This window comes from Plecotus auritus, assembly GCF_963455305.1.
Source record: "Plecotus auritus genome assembly, chromosome: 7".
In the NCBI taxonomy this organism is placed as follows: domain Eukaryota; kingdom Metazoa; phylum Chordata; class Mammalia; order Chiroptera; family Vespertilionidae; genus Plecotus; species Plecotus auritus.
This window is the reverse complement of record NC_137774.1, coordinates 158,967,852-158,988,361: the sequence shown is the minus strand read 5'-3', so window position 1 is coordinate 158,988,361 and position 20,510 is coordinate 158,967,852. Positions and strand designations below refer to the sequence as shown.

Sequence of the window (20,510 nt, the reverse complement as noted above, 5' to 3'; positions counted from 1 at the left end):
ACTTTAAAAGAAGCTTATGAAGTGGCACTTAATCTCTTTCAGCAATACAGAGGAAAGCAATTATTGGATAATTACTGCATGACTGCTGATGTCTTCAGAAACCAACATCGACATTTTCCTCCAATTTTTACAATAATGTTATCATTATCTACATTGCAGAGACAAGGAAATAGAATCTTAGAGAACCAGAGAGTTTTGACAGGATCCAGAAAGTAAATACACAGTAAATAGAAAAATTTACTCCATATCAATGTCACTTCAACAACCATGTCCTTTTCACCATATTCCACTGCATTGTTACCAAAAACATGCAGTCAGAATTGACATTAACCATTCATTTAAGTGTATAAATGCAGTTATCTTAATATTATATTTTATGTATACACTAGAGGCCCATTGCAGGAAGATTCCTGCAAGAACAGGGCTTCCAACAGGCTTCCGTCCTGCCACTGCCACCCCTCCAGCCCCCCGTGCTTTCCCTCCCACCGCTGCCCCATGCTTTCCCTTCCCTCCCACAGCCTCTGCCCCACACCCCGCGCTTTCCCTCCTGCCATCGCTGCTGCCCTGTGCTTTCCCTCCCACTGCCGCCCCACACTTTTCCTCCTGCTGCAGCCACCCCCCCCACCCCCTGCGCTTTCCCTCCCTCTTTCTTCTATGCTGTCTTCAGTCTTCACTCTGTCTGCGTATGCAAATTAACCACCATCTTTTGTTGGGTTAATTTGCATACTCACTCTGATTGGCTGGTGGGCATAGTGGAGTGATGGTTAATTTGCATGTTTCTCTTTTATTAGTGTAGATAAGCCTCTAATGTTCTAATTTAAATCAATGCTATTAATGTAATTTATACATTTATACTATTCAGTTATTTTTCTTGTTATAATAAGCTGGAATTTATAAATTTGGATAAAGAAAATTAATTCTACTTATAAGCAATAATGGGGAGGAAACTTCTTATAAGCCTTCACGGCTTTTTCTTTAAATGCACCACAAATAATAATGAGGTAAATTTTCTCTTCAATTCATTTACTTTTACCCTAATCATTGAAAAATATTATACACAGAAGGCATGTGATTTATCCAGGCCTTGTATGTCTACACTGGAATGCATACTTCTGTCCCGCATACATGACTTAGACAAGCCAGTCTCTGCCTAGTTTCTCCATAAAACAATTTCAATTTTATTTTTCTCCTTTCCTTTTGGTATCTCTCCTATAGGTGCCCAATTGTGTGTGTTCGAGACTCCAGTTTGCAAACACGTGCTTGTTAGTAGCATGAGCCTTTTCAGAGATTGTTTTTCAGTAAGTCAGATATTTGAACTTATTATAATTTAAGTTATTAACAGGGTGTTGTGAACCATTTCTTGTGTTTTAATTAAAATGTATAATAAATTAAGTACACTTAAAATTAATAAAAAGAGACTATAATCCCCCTAAAACAAGGTCATAAAGAAATACAAATATATATGCAGTACATTAACTTTAAATCACATATATATACATATATATGTATGTATGTGTGTGTGTAATTTACCTTAATCATAAAAATAGTCTTTTATTAGAATGTTCTCTTCTGACTCACCTGAAATTCAGCTGTCAGTCAGAAGTTGTCCTAATGTTTTGTTCCCACCCTTCACCCTCTTAGTGACAAAGTCTCTCTGGAATTGCTTATTGCACAGCAATCAGCCTTCACCACCTTGGCATGGTTGGTTCATTTCTGTGACTATTTCCCAGCTCTTCAAAGCTGTAATTTGTCTTCTCTGGCACTTTGTATCAGCTGCACCTTGAGTCCTGAATCCTTTCATCCCTTCTCCCACAGGGCTGAAGAATGAATGGAAACTAGCCAGGCTTTACTAGGCCGGAAGCACAGCATTCCGTGCTCACCATGATTAGAACTCACCAGCTCTTAAGTGTTTCTTGGTCAATTTGCTTAAATATATTATTTTTCAGGAGAAACGTGCTTAGCATTCTGATTTCTTGAGCTACAAAGTTGAATGCTTCACAATATCTAAAAATCTAAAAATTCCTCAACTGCCCAACAATTTAAGAGTGCGTAAACACAATTTGGTAGATGTGGAAAATGGAAAATGGAATACAATTCAGCACTAAAAGTAATGAATTACTTATACACATGATAAAGTGAATAAATCTCAAAATCATTTTACTCAGTGAAAGAAGCTTGACAGAAAAGAGCACGTATTGTGTGTGTATGCATGTGTATGTATGTGTGTGATCATGTGCATGTGTTTGCATGTACATGAGTGTGTGCATATGTGTGTAAGAATGTGTGCATGTGTGTATGTGTGAGTGTGCATGTGAGCTGTTCACGTGTATGTATGTGTCTGTGTGAGTGCATGTGTGTGAGCATCTGTGCATGTGTATGATTGTGTGTGTACATGTGTGTATGTGTCTGCATATGTGTGTGTGTGAGTGTGTGTGTGCTATATACATTTTTTATCAGAAGTTAAAGTAGCTCATCTACTTTGGACACAGAGCTTTCAAAATTGCTTTTGCAATTGTTTAAAATCCCCAATAAAACAAAACATTCTGAATAATACAGTAAAATAAGCTTTTAAAACTTGAGCATAAAAGTGGTTAGTGGCACCTTACTACTTAGTTACATAAAGAGCTTTTACTTTTATTTTATTTTTTAAATATATTTTTATTGATTTTAGAGAAAGGAAGAGGGAGAGAGAGGTCAAAACATCAATGATGAGAGAGAATCATTGACTGGCTGCCTTTTGCACGCCCCACACTAGGGATTGAGCCTGCAACTCAGGAATATGCCCTGACTGGAAATCAAACAGGTGACCTCTTGGTTCCTGGGTGGACTTTCAATCACTGAGCACACCCAGGTGGGCAAAAGCATTTACTTTTAAATGTCACATTAACCGATTTAAATGGGTGGAATCATTCTTACTTAGAATACATTTTAAACACATGTATGTTAAAATTACTCAAAATATATATTACATTATCCAAACTACATATTACATTATTCACACTGTGGATAAGCTCTAGTCATATAAGATCATGTATTCATTCTCACTTTAATCTCTTTAATTTACCCTTTAGTAAGGAATCAGAAATTATGCATAGAAATTTAGTGGTGGTATCATAATTGGAAGGACAAAAGCAGTGTGTGAAATGAAATGGTTGCCATGACAATTCTCCCATCAGATCGCCTACATCCATGACCAGTTTCAGTTGCTGACCTGTGAGATCTGAACCCATCCACATGGACAATATGTTTCTCACAGCTGCTATTAGGTAATGACTAATCATGACTGGTTTACTAAAGATGGGCCATTCCCCCAAACTGACTGATAGTATTGCTGGAATGTTCTAAGAACCACACTGCACTTCCTCTGTGTTTTCTTTAAGGGTCAAAGCTCCACCATGGTCTAAAATATCTTCCAGACTGCTCCAGTTCTTTTCCCTCTTCCCTGAAAAACATGTCCTGCAGATCTAATTCCCCATTGAGGTCTGCATCTTAGACAATCCAGACTAATATAAGTGACAGATTTTGCAGTTGTGTTAATGTGGCACCTCATAAAAGACTGAGAAACGCCAAAACCGGTTTGGCTCAGTGGATAGAGCGTCGGCCTGCGGACTGAAAGGTCCCAGGATCGATTCCGGTCAAGGGCATGTACCTTGGTTGCGGGCACATCCCCAGTAGGGGGTGTGCAAGAGGCAGCTGATCGATGTTTCTCTCTCATCGGTGTTTCTAACTCTCTATCCCTCTTCCTTCCTCTCTGTAAAATATCAATAAAATATATTAAAAAAAAAAAGACTGAGAAACTGCCATTTGTCTGTGTTAAAATGTGTGTGTGTGTGTGTCGGGGGCGGGGGGTGGTCTGGCTCTCTCCACAACACACCTCTGGCAACTCCAGTGACATCCCTGTGAAAGCCGCTATGTACATGCCTTTGATCATTTCATGTTTGTTCTCTGGGCTTTCCCAAACTTGACCTATCTTCCTCAAAATGTCCCACTCACTTGCAGGCAGCGTTTCATGTGTGAATTCAGCATGCCCTGTACATAAATGGGAGGTTATTTTTTATTTCAATTACAATACCTTTGCCTGAAAGGTATGTATTACTCCCAAGTAGAAAGAAACAGATTGAGCTATTTAACAGTGGATATTATAAATATAATTAGAAGGAAAAGGAAGGAAAGAGGCAGGCAAAATGCCATAAACACACACACACACACACACACACACACACACACACGCTCATGCACACACAAGCACCAAATACTCTGATAGAAAATTATACAAAGAACAATTCAAATGTCAGTTCACAAAGAAAATATGCAAAAAGAGGAAGATCATTCATTTAGCTGTTTCCAGTGTGGGAACAACAAGAACTATCAAAAGGCAAAATGCTATAAAAATAACATTTCCAAAGGGTTCATATTCTATATGCAGGTGAAATTCTAATCTCTAGATTCTTTTACTAGGTTACCCCAAGATAAGATATAATTCATATAAAAGCATATTATTATTATATTAAATAAGCAAGGTATGCTAATTATAGTATGGTAGACAACATAAATATTCACAAAGAAAAAAGACTAATAAATTACTTCAACTCTAAGATTTGCCTTAAATAAGACAAATATTTTGTGCATATTTATATATATATGTGCATTAAAATGAGATCACATAGATGATCAAAGAAATGACAATTCAAAATATATTAAAATTATTAACTTATACAAAATTGTTGAAGATAAGTGCCACCTATGTCACAGAAATTGTTTTAGATACTGATGTTCAATTTAGAAATTGAACAAACTAACAAACTAATAAACCTTGAATCTTACACTCAAGTAGGAAATTCACATAAAACAAATTTGCAAATTAAATCTAGGCCAAATAATTCAAAGTCATTTATTATCACTGAAAAGTAAAATTGTAAATGGCATTTTTCTTGTTTCTTATGGGATGATAAATGATAACATTTTCTGATTATCGTGTTTTGGTTTGTGGAGGAATTCCTCATCAAGCACTGTTGCTGTGAGTTTTCATTAGAGGAAACTTTCTAGAGGGAAATGTGTAACAAAATCCTGAGAGAAATGTGTAACATTTGGACACCTAATGCCACTTGCAGGGTCAGAAACTAAGAAAGCATTCAGACATAATCCAAGCTATATATTAAAGAGGTCACAATGTGTGTTTTTTAAAGGCACATAACTGCAAATAACCTAAATGTCTTGAAATATACTGTTTTTTTTGACATTGATGCAACAGATGGTTATTTTTAATTAAAAGATGGTATCAATGTATTGTAATTTTTAAAGAAAATTTATTTCAATACTAAACATCTGTGTGATCTCATTTTAATGCACACACATATATAAATATGCACAAAATATTTGTCTTATTTAAGGCAAATGTTAGAGTTGAAGTAATTTATTAGTCTTTTTTGTGTGAATATTTATGTTGTTTACCATACTATAATTAGCATACCTTGCTTATTTAATATAATAATAATATGCTTTTATATGAATTATATCTTATCTTGGGGTAACCTAGTAAAAGAATCTAGAGATTAGAATTTCACCTGCATATAGAATACGAACCCTTTGGAAATGTTATTTTTATAGCATTTTGCCTTTTGATAGTTCTTGTTGTTCCCACACTGGAAACAGCTAAATGAATGATCTTCCTCTTTTTGCATATTTTCTTTGTGAACTGTGACCTTTAAATACATTTACCCAGTGGAAAACTACATGGCTATAAAAAGAAGAATCTTTTACCCTTTGAGACAGCAATGGATTGACCTGTAGAACATTATGCTAAGCAAAATAAGCCAGTCAGAGAAAGACAAATACAATATGATCTCACTAATATGTGGAATCTAATGAACAAAATAAACTGACAAACAAAATGAAATCTTAAGCATGGACTCATGGAGCAGACTGGTGGATCCTGAGGGGAGAGAGTGGGGGTGACTGAATAAAGAAGGTGAAGGAAATAGCTAAAGGACATCTGTACACACCCCATGAACACGGACAATACTTTGGTAAAGGCCAAGGGAGGTGGGAGATAGGTGTGGGTGGACGTGGGCAATGGGGGAGGGGAAAGGGGGACACCTGCAATTATGTCAACATTAAACATTTTTTATAAATAGATAAATAAATACTGAGCATTCTTTTAAATTTGCCCCTGTCATTTGCTGACTTATGTGAAGGGAACAGTAAATGTCTGTTTTAACTACCTTTGTGAGTGAGGCTCAATCTCAGCAGGTTTTAATATACATCCATTAAACTTCTAATAGGAATACATATCAGTTCATTTTAGCAAACACAGTACTTGTCCAATATTTTTTTCTAAAACATTTCCTAGTTACATGTTTTTAAAAAGTTCAAATCTGTTAAGAACCACAGTACTGAGTCTCTCAATAAAATATTTGCAACCTATCCCATTTATACTTTTTCATCAATAATCATCTATGAATAAAATGACCCAATGAAACATTAATTTTCACTTTCTTGTAAAGTCAAATGTTTGTTAGAAATTATAGCCATGCTTACAACTTTGGGTGAATATTGGAGGAATATTTAGGAAATTCCTAATCACTTCCTTTACAAGTTAGCCCTATATGTTATGCCACCTTATCACTGATGAATAATAGTCTAGCATGAATGCAATTAATACCAAATTTTGCGTTCATGGCATTAAATTATTGTAACCATAATAAGCCACTAGATAATCAGCAGAGTAAGAACTGAGCAATTGCCTGGCTGCGATAGCTCAGTGGTTGATTTATCTCCTATAAACCAGGAGATCATGATTCGATTCCTAGTTGGGCACATTCCTAGTTGGGGGTATGCAGGAGGCAGCCAATCAATGATTTTTCTCTCATCATTGATATTTCTATCTCTCACTCTGTCTCTGAAATCAATAAAATATATTTTAAAAAATGGACTGAGCAATTAAAGGCATAAAATATAAACTAGTCTTTCTCCAATTTAAAAAGATAACAGACTTTTGTGGCTAATTTGCATCTCTAAAAATAAATTCAAAGTTATTCCTTATTCTGGGTGGATTAAAGATGGGGAAACCTCTTTATGTTGGCACAGTTTTTCTGAACTTATTTAAAGATTTATAAGCAGGAAACCCTGCCCTAGGTAAACACATTTGATATGTGAACATGAACTCGTGGCTTTGGCACCTTCCGCTCATCTGTTAGGTTGGCATCATTCCCGCTTACAATTTGCTTGGAATTCTGCCTCAGGGCTTAGATGCCAAATGGCAAGATTTTAAATAAGACAATGTGCATAATGTATCCCTGCTCTGGGTGAAATATCCATTATAATGGAATCAAAACAATAACATAGAGCCTGTTATTTTTTTTTCTTCATCACAACAGTTGGGCGTGTGTTCAAGATGACACAATTAGCAGATTAAATATGCTATCGAATTTCTATTTGTCAAAGTCTGCCACTTTTATAGATGATCGCTTCAAGATTTACATTATTATTGTTATTATTTTATATTATATATAGCTAGAAATTGTACAGAGATTTTTGTAGGATTTTTTAATTTTTATTTTATTTTTTTAAAATAAATCTTTATTGTTCAGATTATTACAGGTGTTCCTTTTTTTCCCCCCATAGCTCCCCTCCACCTGATTCCCCAACCCACCCCACCCCACCCCATGCTCTTACCCCCCGCCACTGTCTTCATCCATAGGTATAAGCTTTTTGTCCAATCTCTTCCCACACCCCTCACACCCCCTCCCCCCTGAGAATTGTCAGTCCACTCCCTTTCTATGTCCCTGATTCTATTATATTCACCAGTCCATTCTGTTCTTCAGATTTTTTATTCACTTGATTTTTAGATTCACTTGTTGGTAGGTATGTATTTGATGTCACTTTGTTGTTCATAATTTTTATCTTTACCTTTTTCTTCTTCTTCCTCTTCTTAAAGAATACCCTTCAGCATTTCATGTAATCCTGGTTTGGTGGTGATGAACTCCTTTAGCTTTTTCTTGTCTGTGAAGCTCTTTATCTGACCTTCAACTCTGAATGATAGCTTTGCTGGGTAGAGTAATCTTGGTTGTAGGTTCTTGCTGTTCATCACTTTGAATATTTCTTGCCACTCCCTTCTGGCCTGCATAGTTTCTGTTGAGAAATCAGCTGACAGTCGTATGGGTGCTCCCTTGTAGGTAACTAACCGTTTTTCTCTTGCTGCTTTCAAGATTCTCTCTTTGTCTTTTGCCCTTGGCATTTTAATTATGATGTGTCTTGGTGTGGTCCTCTTTGGATTCCTCTTGTATGGGGTTCTGTGCGCTTCCTGGACTTGTAAGTCTATTTCTTTCACCAGGTAGGGAAAGTTTTCTGTCATTATTTCTTCTAATAGGTTTTCAATATTTTGCTCTCTCTCTTCTTCTGGCACCCCAAAAATTCGGATGTTGGTACGCTTAAAGTTGTCCCAGAGGCTCCTTACACTATCTTCATATTTTTGGATTCTTTTTTCTTTTTGTTTTTCTGGTTGGGTGTTTTTTGTTTCCTCAGATTTCAGATCTTTGGTTTGATTCTTGGGGTACATTGATCTACAGTTGAGTTTCTGTATATTCTTTATTTCAGACAGTGTATGCTTAATTTCTGACTGGACCTTTTCCATTTTTTTGGTATTCTCATTAAGATCCTTAAAGGTCTCACTAAGTTCCTCAGCGGTTTTTAGAAGATTCTTGAGTAACCTTATAAATGTGGTTCTGAACTCTATGTCATCCAGTAGTTTGCTTTCTTCCATTTCTCTCATTCATGACATGTTTCTTGTTCTCCGCATTTTGCTGCTTCCTTGTGTTGATGGAGTGGCTTTGTGTGGTAGGTGACCTATAGGGGCCAGTAGCTCAGCCTCCTCAATCACTTGAGGTGGACGCCTTTGGTACACCCCTTTGTGGGCTGAGTGCAAAGTCTTGGTGTAGTTAAGCCTTGATTGCTGTTGGTACACTGGGAGGAATTGACCTCCAGGCCAATTGGCTGTGAGGACCCACTGTGTCTATAATGGAAGAACTGCTGCGCTGGAGACACACTTATGGTGCAGGACTTGTTTCAGTGGGGCTTTGGTGCTCACTGAGTCTGCCTTTTGAATGTGTCACTTATGGATGTGAGGAGCTGAAATCTGGTGTCTCACTCTGACCACTAGGTACACTGGCTTCTGGATCTCCAACGGGGTGCAGGTCAGCTACTGTCTGAGGCCACCCAGCAGGAGCTACAGCGAGACCTACAGTTTCCTCCTCTTTGCTTGGGGTTTGGAGGTTTTGGAGTTGTCTGACCCGGGCTGCAAGTTTGCTAGGTTAAGCTGCAATAGGGCAGACCATTCATATGCTAAAGCCGCTGCTTGGAGCTTGGGTGGGTTTGTAGGTTGTGCGGGGCGGGGTCTCAGGGCATCACTAGGCAAGGGCGTGGCAAACAGCCATGGCTGCCAGTAAGCTGGCTCTGCCTCTCGGAATGTGTCCCCGCGTCCCGCGCCCCAGCACAGTAAACAATTATTCCTGCGCGCAGCCCTGCAAGCAAGCCTCCCTGGCTTTCCGACCCCATGGCAGACAGTCCAGCTTCTCCCCGTAGGAGTTTGGGTCCCCCACGTCTTCCCAGAAACTGGAGTTCAAAGTAATTGGGAGCTTATCTCCCTTCCTGTTGAAAACAGCAGTGCTCCTGATTTGCGCGTCTCAGTACCTCAGCTTTTCTGCTCTTGTGCACCCCTCAATGCTGTTTGCTCTTTCCTTCTAGTTGTAGAACTTCCACTCAGCCAGCTTTCCCGTGGTTCTGGGTGATAGACGTTTTGTCTTTTAGTTGTAGTTTTGAAATTGTTGTGCGAGGCAGCAGTTTAGGTGTTTACCTACGCTGCCATCTTGGATCCTCCTGTAGAACTTTTTTAAAATTAGGAAATATACAGCAGAAACCACAAAAATAGCATTTTCCCTGCCACCCACACAGATTATAAATCTATCATAAACATTCAAAGACATACTTTTAAACCCTAATAGAGTATCTAATTATAAATAAATGTATTTTCTTACATTAGCACAGAACAAAATACTAAGAAACTTTAAATTTCATATATAGAAAGAATATGTATTTAAAGATCTGGAAGTCAGTACTAATAAGAGAGAGTAGAGAAATTACATCATATTTTAGTTCTACAATTCTCTTCATCAGTATAACTTAGATTGCAAATTGTTCATTTATTTATTTAGTAAGAAATTGAAGGACATACTTCAAAAGTGTTTTGTGCTAGTATAAAATAGAAAACATTGAGTTTTATGTTATCAAACTCTAGACTAAAACATCAGTATATTAATTAATTACTGAAGAGCAGCTTATAAATAAGAAGTCATTCTAAGTCAAAAGAAGATGGTAGCATATATATGTTGCATGAAAAATTAAATGGAAAATTCAATGTCCTCAAGTAGATTACTGCTGTAACTTCTTGATAAGCTATTGAGCTATTTGTGTATAGATTTTATATATCTTCTTATTCAAACCACGAAAACAATAAATAAATATGCTGAAGGTGCCTATCCTTGGTAAAAATGTGGTTCAATTTGGAAATATTTTATCTTTAATACAGAGAACAGATAATTAAATCACCTTGACTATATATTAGCCTCATACAACTAGCTAGTTGGAAAAGAAAATATATTGAAAAAAATTATCTAAATTGGTATATTTTGGTTTTCAATACAAATGTAGATTTTCTAATTTATTCTTAACATTACCAGTATATAGTTTTTTAAATCTAACCAAGCCTGTTTTCAAATTATTTTAAAGTACATTACTTTAAGTTATTTACATTGGATAAAGTAGTTTAAACTTAAAAATATAAATATAGCTTATAGTATACACTCAATAAATATTACTAAGCATGAATAAACTAGAAAAATAAAAATACCAGCAACTCATTTAATACAAATGTAGCTCAAAGATAATCATAAATGATTAAAGACTAATAATATGAGAAAAATAAATCACTATTTGCATTCATGCCAATGCCAATTATAGATATTTGATAATCTAATAAATGAGGGAACTATACCTATGTATTCTTTCCAAAAGGTATATTAGCAAAAAATTCAAAAACATCAATGAATGTAATTAAGTTATATAGAAATAATAAACATTTATTTTACCTTAAATTTTCTTGTTCAGTTTAGAGACAATTCCCTTTTCAGATCTATCCATACAACTTGTAACATTCACATACTTATAGAAAGACACAAGCATAAACCAAAAAAACAGAATACATAGCACATTGTAGTATCATTTCTAATGTTAAATGGGATTGGGGATAAAGAAAAGGAGCTTGTAGATGAGAAATAATATGAGGAAAGAATAACCAATCATACATTGATACACTGCCAAGAAGTAAATACTCAAATACAAAATTATAGTCCCCTCCTTTCCTCTTACTCAAACTTCCCCAAATAGCAAACTTTTGACATTTCCGCTTCTCTGGCCTTATTTTAACAGGGCCATCAAATTACATTTATAAGTTATATGTTGAATATGATGGCATTGCCTTCAACTAGGGTGGATGAATGCATAGTTGGTAAGTCATAAAGGAGATAATTTGTATTGGGAGAAATGATAATGATTTTCTTTTTAGGTACATGGCTATAGTGATTTCCTGGAAAGACATTATAAATATAGATCTAATGAAGAAATCTAGATCTGGAGAAGAATATTTTCCCCTTGCTAATGGTTATATTGAATATTATAAGTCTTTATCGTTAGTCCAAAAATTTCCCTTAAACCCACATATGCCTTGATATCCTATAGTCTCTAGATGGAATTGGAAAAAAATAAAATGTTGTTGGAATAAATTAAGTTTGGACTTATGTGTGATGCACAAGGCACAAAAGGGGGTGAGAGGAGCTTGGAGTACGGAGGAAGAGTAGTAACAGTACTGGGCCCTGCAGCTTTATGGTGGAAATGTAACCAAGGGTGGCTTTACTGTTTATTTTGTCTTCCAACTATGTCTGCTTTTCATTTAATCCAACGCTGGCCCCATGGTTCAGGCCCACATTCTCCCTGGCCTGGACTATTTCAGTTGCCTTCTATTTGAACACTTCTAATTTGTCTCAGTGCCATTGTGAAAATAATTTCAAATGCATTCAGATGAAGTCACTGCCCTGCTTAAAAGTCTGCATTATGTCTCTTTTCTTACAGAGCAACACTACAACTTTACCTTTCCTGGTATAATCCCTGCTCTTTCCAAGGTCCCTGCTTCCCAGCCTTTCCTACCGCTGTATGTCATGGGGCCAGGCAGCCATCTCTGCATAAAAAGTCACCCTTCCTTTGTATGCCTAACTCTGACTGATGCAAGACAGATCCTTCTTCATCTTAGTCAGAAATAAATGCTTCCCTTTTCAGATTATGAAGCACTGGTTATGTACCTACATCCCTTCATTCATCACTCGGTGCGATGATCATTTTTTAACATGATGGTGAACAGGACTGAGTTACTACTTTGTGCCAGCTGCTGGGCCTGGCACCTGAAAAATAACCTCTGATAGAATCTTGAGGTAGGCATGTACAGTTTACAGATAAGGACACCCAAATTCTAAAAACAAACAAACAAACAAACAAACAAAAACCTAAGTAACTTTGCAAAGGTGATGCAGCTCACATTTCATAGGGCTGAGGGAGGACCCTGTTTTAGCCATCCTTTCCAGGATCCCATCCTCTTGTTTCTTCTGTAATGAAGAGGTAGGCACCATTGACATCAAGAGACACTTGCATCGTTTTTAGTATTTTTCATAATACACAAAAAATATCATTATCATTTGTGACCTCAATGAATAATTATTGAAATTACCTAGTCATGGTAGGAAAGTAAACAAACACCAGGCTTATATGAGTGTGTGCACACACATGCACACACACAGAAATTTTAAAAAATTAGCATAGAAAGGCTCAGCCAGTTCAACTATTTTACTTTTAAATATACTTTTAAAAAATTTTTTAAATACATTTTATTGATTTTTTACAGAGAGGAAGGGAAAGGGACAGAGAGTTAGAAATATCGATGAGAGAGAAACATCGATCAGCTGCCTCTTGCACACACCCCCCTGGGTATGTGCCCGCAACCAAGGTACATGCCCTTGACTGGAATCGAAGCTGGGACCTTTCAGTCCGCAGGCCAACACTCTATCCACTGAGCCAAACCGGTCAGGGCACTTAAATATACTTTTAAAAAAGTATATATTGTGTAAGGATATATACTTTATATGTGGGGGTATATATTTGAGAGAACGGTTGAGCAACTTCAGTATTAATATGGACTTAGCTTGTACAGGAATTGAAAATAAAGAAGAGGAAGTTGTTTTCCCTAAGGGACTTAAAATTGAGGGTCCAGACATTAGAACACATGTTTTCAGAGTCCCAACTCAATGTCTTTTAAATACTAAATATTGGACAATGATTATGCATCGACATCCTATACCTGAATATATACCATATTAAAATAAATTTATCTAGATCTTATTCCTGTAGTAAGAAACGTTACCCATAATGTATACTATTTGTAAAGATAATTTTGAGGGACGTAGAAAAGGATAAAAGAGGGATAAATAGTAAAAGAAACTTGAGTTGGGGTGGTGATCACACAACACAATATGCAGATAAAGTATTGCAGAATTATCCACTTGAAACCTACATAACTTTATTAACCAATGTCACCCCAATAAATCCAATAGAAAAAAAGAAAGCAAGAATAAGTAAATCAATAAACATAAATAGAATGCAATGTCTATTCTTGTCTTTTGGGATCACTGACTTAAGATCACCTTTACTTGGTTGTGCTTCCTCAACGCAGCCTCGCTTTGCTTTCACAAGGACAAAGGATAGACCTTTACATACAAGCGTGTTCCCCACTCCAACTGTACATTAGAATCAACTGGGGAGCTGTAGAGAGCAGTGATGTCTAAGCACTGCCTTCAGAGATTCTGATTTAATTGATCTGGGATGGGCCAGGGCAACAGTTCTTTTTACATGGTTCCTTAAATGGTCCTATGGTGATGGTGCAACAAGGGAATGAGAAATGCTGACGTGGAGTTTAGAACTTCAGAAATGTCATTCGGGGGGCACTTTATAAATATTGCTTATTATAGAGAATATTATATGATTTTATAGTCTTTTATACTATTAGCATGACATGCCCATGTGTCAGAGCTTCCGTATTATAAAATGAAAAAAATAATTTTATGCCCACAGGAAAAAATGAAATTGTGAGGCTGTGGCTTACAACAGAACCACATTTTTTAAAAAAATGGTTGTAGACTATTTTATCAAAAATGGTCACCTTAATTTATTTGAAAGACTTATTATTTGTGTTATAGCAGTTTTTAAGATCAGGGAATGTGACTAATGTCTGGGACATAGGGATAAATATGTATCTAAATCTAAAAGCCAGAAGAAATTGGCGTAAGTCCGTATGACCTGCTGAAAAACCAAAGCAGACAGAAAAAGCTTTCTAGCATCTTGTAGATGAGCTCATCGACAGGAAACTATCTCATACCTTAAGTTTGTCAAGGAGAGTGAATTTGTTTTAATGTGGCAGTCCTTTTAAAACTGAAGGGGAAAAAATGTACCTTTCTTATACCATTATCATTTGGCTTTGGAGAGGCAGTGCTAACACTTGATAGATTTTAGCTTTCAAATCTGAGCATCTAACTTTGGCACAAAAAGCAGAGTGTGAGCACGCAGTTCTGGCATCCGAGCAAACAAAGCCTCAGTTCCGGCGCCAAGAGCAAGTGCGCACTTCAAGCCCGATGCTGGGAGCTGGCACACGCCTTCATGCATTCGCTGCCCTCCATCTGTGTGTTGCCGCTCAGCTCCCTAGTCAAGCCATAGGTAGAGCTTCAATGACACAGATGATGGCCTCGGTTCTCTTATAATTTATTACTCTTTGAGTTTTCAGAACAAAGGTCATAGTCAGCGTGGATCTATAGGAGTTTGCTTTCTTTTACTTTCCCTTTTGCTCATTATGCTTGGCTTTTTCTTTTATCTTGGGACTCAGCTTTCACTAGAGTTGGAAATAAATCTTTTTTTCTCTCTCTCTCCTCAGCTTGCCCTTGACTGCTATGGAAACCAAAAAAGAGCTATAGAAATCCTGGAAAATTGATTTTTTTTTTCTCTTGGATGGAGGTTGGGGGGAATTACTGAAGGTCTTTTAAACCCTAATGTGGGCTTAAATGGCTAAAAAAGAAAAAGAAAAAAAGGAAATGTAGTTTCTATTGAATTGAATCCAAATTATTTTGGTTGTTACACGCAGGGGGGGAAGAAAGATTAGCTGACAACATTTGTCTCTCAAATGTCACTATAAATATCCTACACTAATTGCAGACAGCAACAAGAAAAATAAAATTTAGAGAGATGTTATTCCAATAAAATGGAAAAGGGCAATTCACTTAACATCTTTGCAGAGGTAAATTGTTGTTCTTTTCTCAGAAAATGCTAGTTTCCAATGTCAGATACCAGTTTTTTCATTTGCTTCACTTATTGTGAAATGCTATGTTACCCAGTCATCTTTTCTGATGGAAAATACCACCCCAAGTGTGCCCTATTCCACTGGGAAAAGAAGGCCAATGCAGAGATATTAGGAGGCGTGATGGGAAATCAAATAAAACGCTTGCTTCTGTGTTGATAGTATCTTATCCGGTGCCACACTTGGCCACTCCCTGCCTTGCATAAGTAGCAGAGACCTTCTTGTACTGCCTCTTTATCTGGCTATTAATAAACCAGGCAGTCATCACTCATTTGGAAATCATTTGTTGTTAGAACTAAGAAGCAAATAAATGCCCTAGAGCAATAAATAAAAAGCAAAATATCTTTTTAATGTGGAAATTTTGTTTTTTATTAATGCCTTTTATTTATGGAGATATAGATGATTAAAATATTTTCTCAGTAGGTAGTTGATGCTGTCTCTCAGAGTTTTATCTCCAGATAATTAATTGGTTGATCAGCAGCAGCATCATCACTGTTGCCATCATCATATGTAAAAAGTATCATCCTAATGGATTTGTCTGTTCATTTAATTATTTTAATTATTCTATCAACCTTTGCCATAGTTACTGTTATTACCTTAGAACAGTGATTTCCAACTGTTGTGCTACAAGAATTTGTAAAACATGCAATACCTGACTCTTTGGTCAAGGGCATTGACCTCTTTCCCCTTAGATTGTCAAATTAAAAAAAAAAAAAGACAACAGCCATCACAATAGCTATCTGGTGAGAATAAATAAAATTTATTCTTTGTTTTGTGAGATCAATAAAAATATAATGCATTCTTTGGTGTTCCGCAGAATTTTAGCATTTACTTTATATGTGTCATGAGATGAAAAAGGTTGAAAATTGCTACCTTAGAGATAAGGAAACTGAAGCCCAGGGAACTGAATTGACTAGTAATTTTTTGCAAGATTACAGGACTGTATATCTTGAAAGTGTCTAAGGTTAGTCTGTGTTCTTACTAATTAAGCTAAATGGTTTCCTGGACAAAACTATTAGTGGGAAGAACAAAGTTCTGGGTTTTATAACCTTTTTCTTTTGCTGTTCATTAATTTATGCACTGAGACAATGATATTTCTTGTTAAACCTGCATTCCCGTCTTTCATGGGGGGTTGTCAGAATTAATCTTATGTTGTTTGGCAAGCAGAGTTGAGATGAGACATGCAATAAGACTGACACTAATAGTAGTAAGCTGAAGGATTTCTATACTTTCATTATTCTTCTAGACTAGCATCCTATATAATAAAAGCCTAATATGCTAAGTGTCCAGTCGTCCAGTTGACCATTCAACCAATCAAAGCGTAATATGCTAATGATACGCTAAGGCTGCTTAACTGCTCGCTATGACATGCACTGACCACCAGGGGGCAGACACTCCAACTGGTAGGTTAGCTTGCTGCTGGGGTCTGGCCAATCGGGAGTGAGTGAGATGGGCCGGACACACCCTGAAGCCCTCCTGCGGTCCCTCCCCGGCTGGCTAACCTCCCACATCCCTCCCCAGCCCTGATCATGCACCGGTGGGGTCCCTCAGCCTGGCCTACGCCCTCTCGCAATCTGGGACCCCTCGGGGATGTTAGAGAGCCAATTTCAGCCCGATGGTGGAATGACCAGACACTATGACATGCACTGACCACGAGGCAAACGCTCAATGCAGGAGCTGCCCCCTTGTGGTCAGGGCACTCCCACAGGGGGAGCGCTGCTCAGCCAGAAGCTGGGCTCATGGCTGGCAAGCACAGTGGAGGTGGCGGGGGCCTCTCCTGTCTCCGTGGCAGAGCTAAGGATGTCCTGCGAGGACTCTGGGACTGAGAGAGGGCACAGGCCAAGCTGAGGGACACCTCCCACCCCCCCGCCTCGAGTGCACACATTTCCTGTACCTTGCCTCTAGTTACTTATAAAGTGAAAGAAAAATTGCAACGTATTAGAACTTTTGTAGTGTTCACATACATGTGTTTCCCAATGCTTTGATCTATGCATGTACGTGAACATTCTTTAAAAACAGAATCACCTTGGCCTTCACTAGAGACTATGTCCTTCATATCAATTCCCCAAGATTAAAAAAAAAAGAGACAAACAAAAGAACAAAGCAACAACAATAGTGTTTGTAAATTTTTTGGTCCACAGATCATAATTTCATCCCTGCTGTATATAAATTAAGATAATCATTCTTTTTTTTTTTTGAACCAGTCTAGATATTTTTATATTTCAGTGGAGACACACCCCATGAGAAAGTGTTCTGCAGTGAGCTGTAGGTTCCCTGTTCTGTGGTGGGAAGACAGGGAGGGAGTTATGCTGGTCTCAGTGTCATGTCAGAATACCAATGTCATTATATGAGAAAACAGTTTTTTGCAACGTTCATTAATTTTTGCAAAGCCATAAAAACACTTGGGATTAAGGGTGTGTGCAATTTCAAAACTTTCTGAAATTAATAACATGAGAACCCATATGCGATAGAATCTCACAGTGAGGTCTTCTCTGCAGTTCACTACCCTGTGATCCTGCAGCCATCATGGCTAGACTAGCCCACTAGAGATCTTCAAGAAGAAACCACACTGCTCTCAGTGCCTGGGTGTCTCATTTAGGTCATCCTAGTAAAAATTCAATCAATAAGGAATTGAGATGACTTTGTAAAACATATAAAAGCAATAGAAAAGTTTTCCCCACTTAATTTTCTTACAGCATCCAGAAATATTATCCTACTAAGAACTTTCCAGACAGGACTCTGTAAACACTACAACTTGGCTGAGTGTCAACAATGGTTCATTTAGACAAATAGGTACTGTTATAACCCCCACTCCACATCTTTGGGCATTCTACATCAATGCATTATTATTAAATTCTATTAACTTGGGTCATGCCTAGTGATTTTGTTTGAAAAATATTCAATGTTGATTTATTGAATAAAAACTAAAAAACTATAAAAATAAAACATCTTACAATATAGGATAATAAAAAGAAACTGTGTGTGTGTTTTAAATTGATCTTACAGAGAGGAATGAAGAGAGAAACATTGATCAGTTGCCTCCTACACATGCACAGACCTGGGATCCAACCCATATCCAAGATATGTGCCTGTCCTGGAACTGAACCTGACACTTTGTGGTATACAGGAAAATGCTCCAACCAACTGAGACATACTGGCCACGGAAACTGTTAGTTTTATTATACTACTAGAGGCCCAGTGCACAAAATTTGTGCTTGAAGAGGGGCTTCCCTCAGCCCAGCCTGCACTCTCTCCAATTGGGGACATCTCTCTCACAATCTGAGACTGCTGGCTCCTAACTGCTCACCTGCTTGCCTGCCTGGTCACCCCTAACTGCCTCTGCCTGCCAGCCTGATTAACCCTAACTGCCCCCCCCCAGCCTGGTTGCCCCCAACTGCCTTCCCCTGTTGGCCAGATCTCGCCCCCAACTGCCCTCCTCTGCTGGCCAATTTGGTTCTGATTGGTCGGTATCTATGCCAGTCAGTGTTAAAAGCTCTCCCTGCTAGGCAGCCATTGGCTCCCCACAGCACCCACATTTGGTTCTGATTGATCAGTGTCTATGACAGTCAGTGTCAGAAGCTCCACCTCCTAGGCAGGCATTGGTTCTTCACAGCACCCACATTTGGTTCTGATTGGTCAGTTCCTATGCTAATCAGCATCTCTGGGCCTATCAATAGGGCCTGATCAGAAAGGTGGGCTGGTCAGCAGCCCTGGTGGGGGCCTGGAGAGAAATGGAGGTGCGGCTGCTGGCCAGACTGGAAGAGAAAGAGAGAGTCAAGTGCTGATCAAAAGCTGCCACAGAGGCAATGGATCAGTTCCTGCTTCTCTCTTCAGGCCTCTCTCTGGCCCTGATTCGCAGCCCCCTCAGCAGTCAGTGCTGGGGCACCACACCTGCAGTGGGCTGACTGCAGGACTGACTTCAGGTTGGTGGCGCCTCGGTCATTACTGGTCATTATGACCCAGGATTTTTATATATTAGGATATAGTTTTTGTTATAGTTCTCAAAAATAGATTTCTTCCAATATTGCTAGATCCTATAACCAGAGATATCCCTTATTTATTGTCTAGAAGAAAATTTGTTACAGATCCATATTGTGGTCATTTTAAATTGAATAATTCCTAATAGTGATAAATTATATATATATATATATATATATATATATATATATATATATATATATAACATATTTTTATGAACACACCAAAAAACTATAAAACCTTTCTTATTTCAGGTAATGCTAGTCAATTAGAACTTAGATACTAAGACACTCATAAACACTAAAGATATATGCAGCAAATATGTGAGAAGATGTATTCAGTTTACATGTAATTGAAAATTTTAAAAAAATATTAATGTCACATATACTTATGTCTTTGGAGAGATTATATTTTAATGTATCTTTAAAATTACTTACATGCCTGCACATCGGATTTTATTTTAAAGAATAAATTCCTATATATAGCCATTGAAGATCATTGAATAAAAATGTAGAAGTTAAATTTCCAATAGTATTTATACAAATACAGAAAATCAATACTAAATTAAACCTCACTTTTGAGGAATTGGTATGAAAAAGCAGAAAGAAAAAGACCGGGAGAACCAGCCAGTCCTAGGTGGTGACCCCAATCACAGGAGCAAAATTGGCCTCCTGGATAGATCCTGAGAAGAGCAAGGTAATACGATGATACAATTGCAAAATGTTCCAATATCTGAATTCCATAAAGTATCTCAAGGGTTTTATTGTTTTCTTTCTGTGAAAGATAGACTGTGTCTTCTAATGATTGATGGCTAAAGGCACAAAGTGGATATCATTGCAAAATGAGGGAAGAAATAACACAGAGAAAATAGCTGAATCTAAGAGGTAACATCTCTTAAGAATATATTTTTCAATTTAGTAACATTTCGATGGATGAATCAAAATTGTGTTAGAAATTAATCTTTGAGCTCATTGCTGCAGCACAGCTAAGTATTGAGACTCTAAAGGAAGACTCATCTGAGTTCAAATGTATT

General features: G+C 37.4%; 1 protein-coding gene across 9 annotated transcripts in view; it reads right to left on the bottom strand.

Moving 5' to 3' along the window:
- The window catches only part of CDH18 (cadherin 18), a 727,687-nt gene that overhangs the window by 601,621 nt on the left and 105,556 nt on the right, over positions 1 to 20,510 (bottom strand). The window lies entirely within an intron of this gene.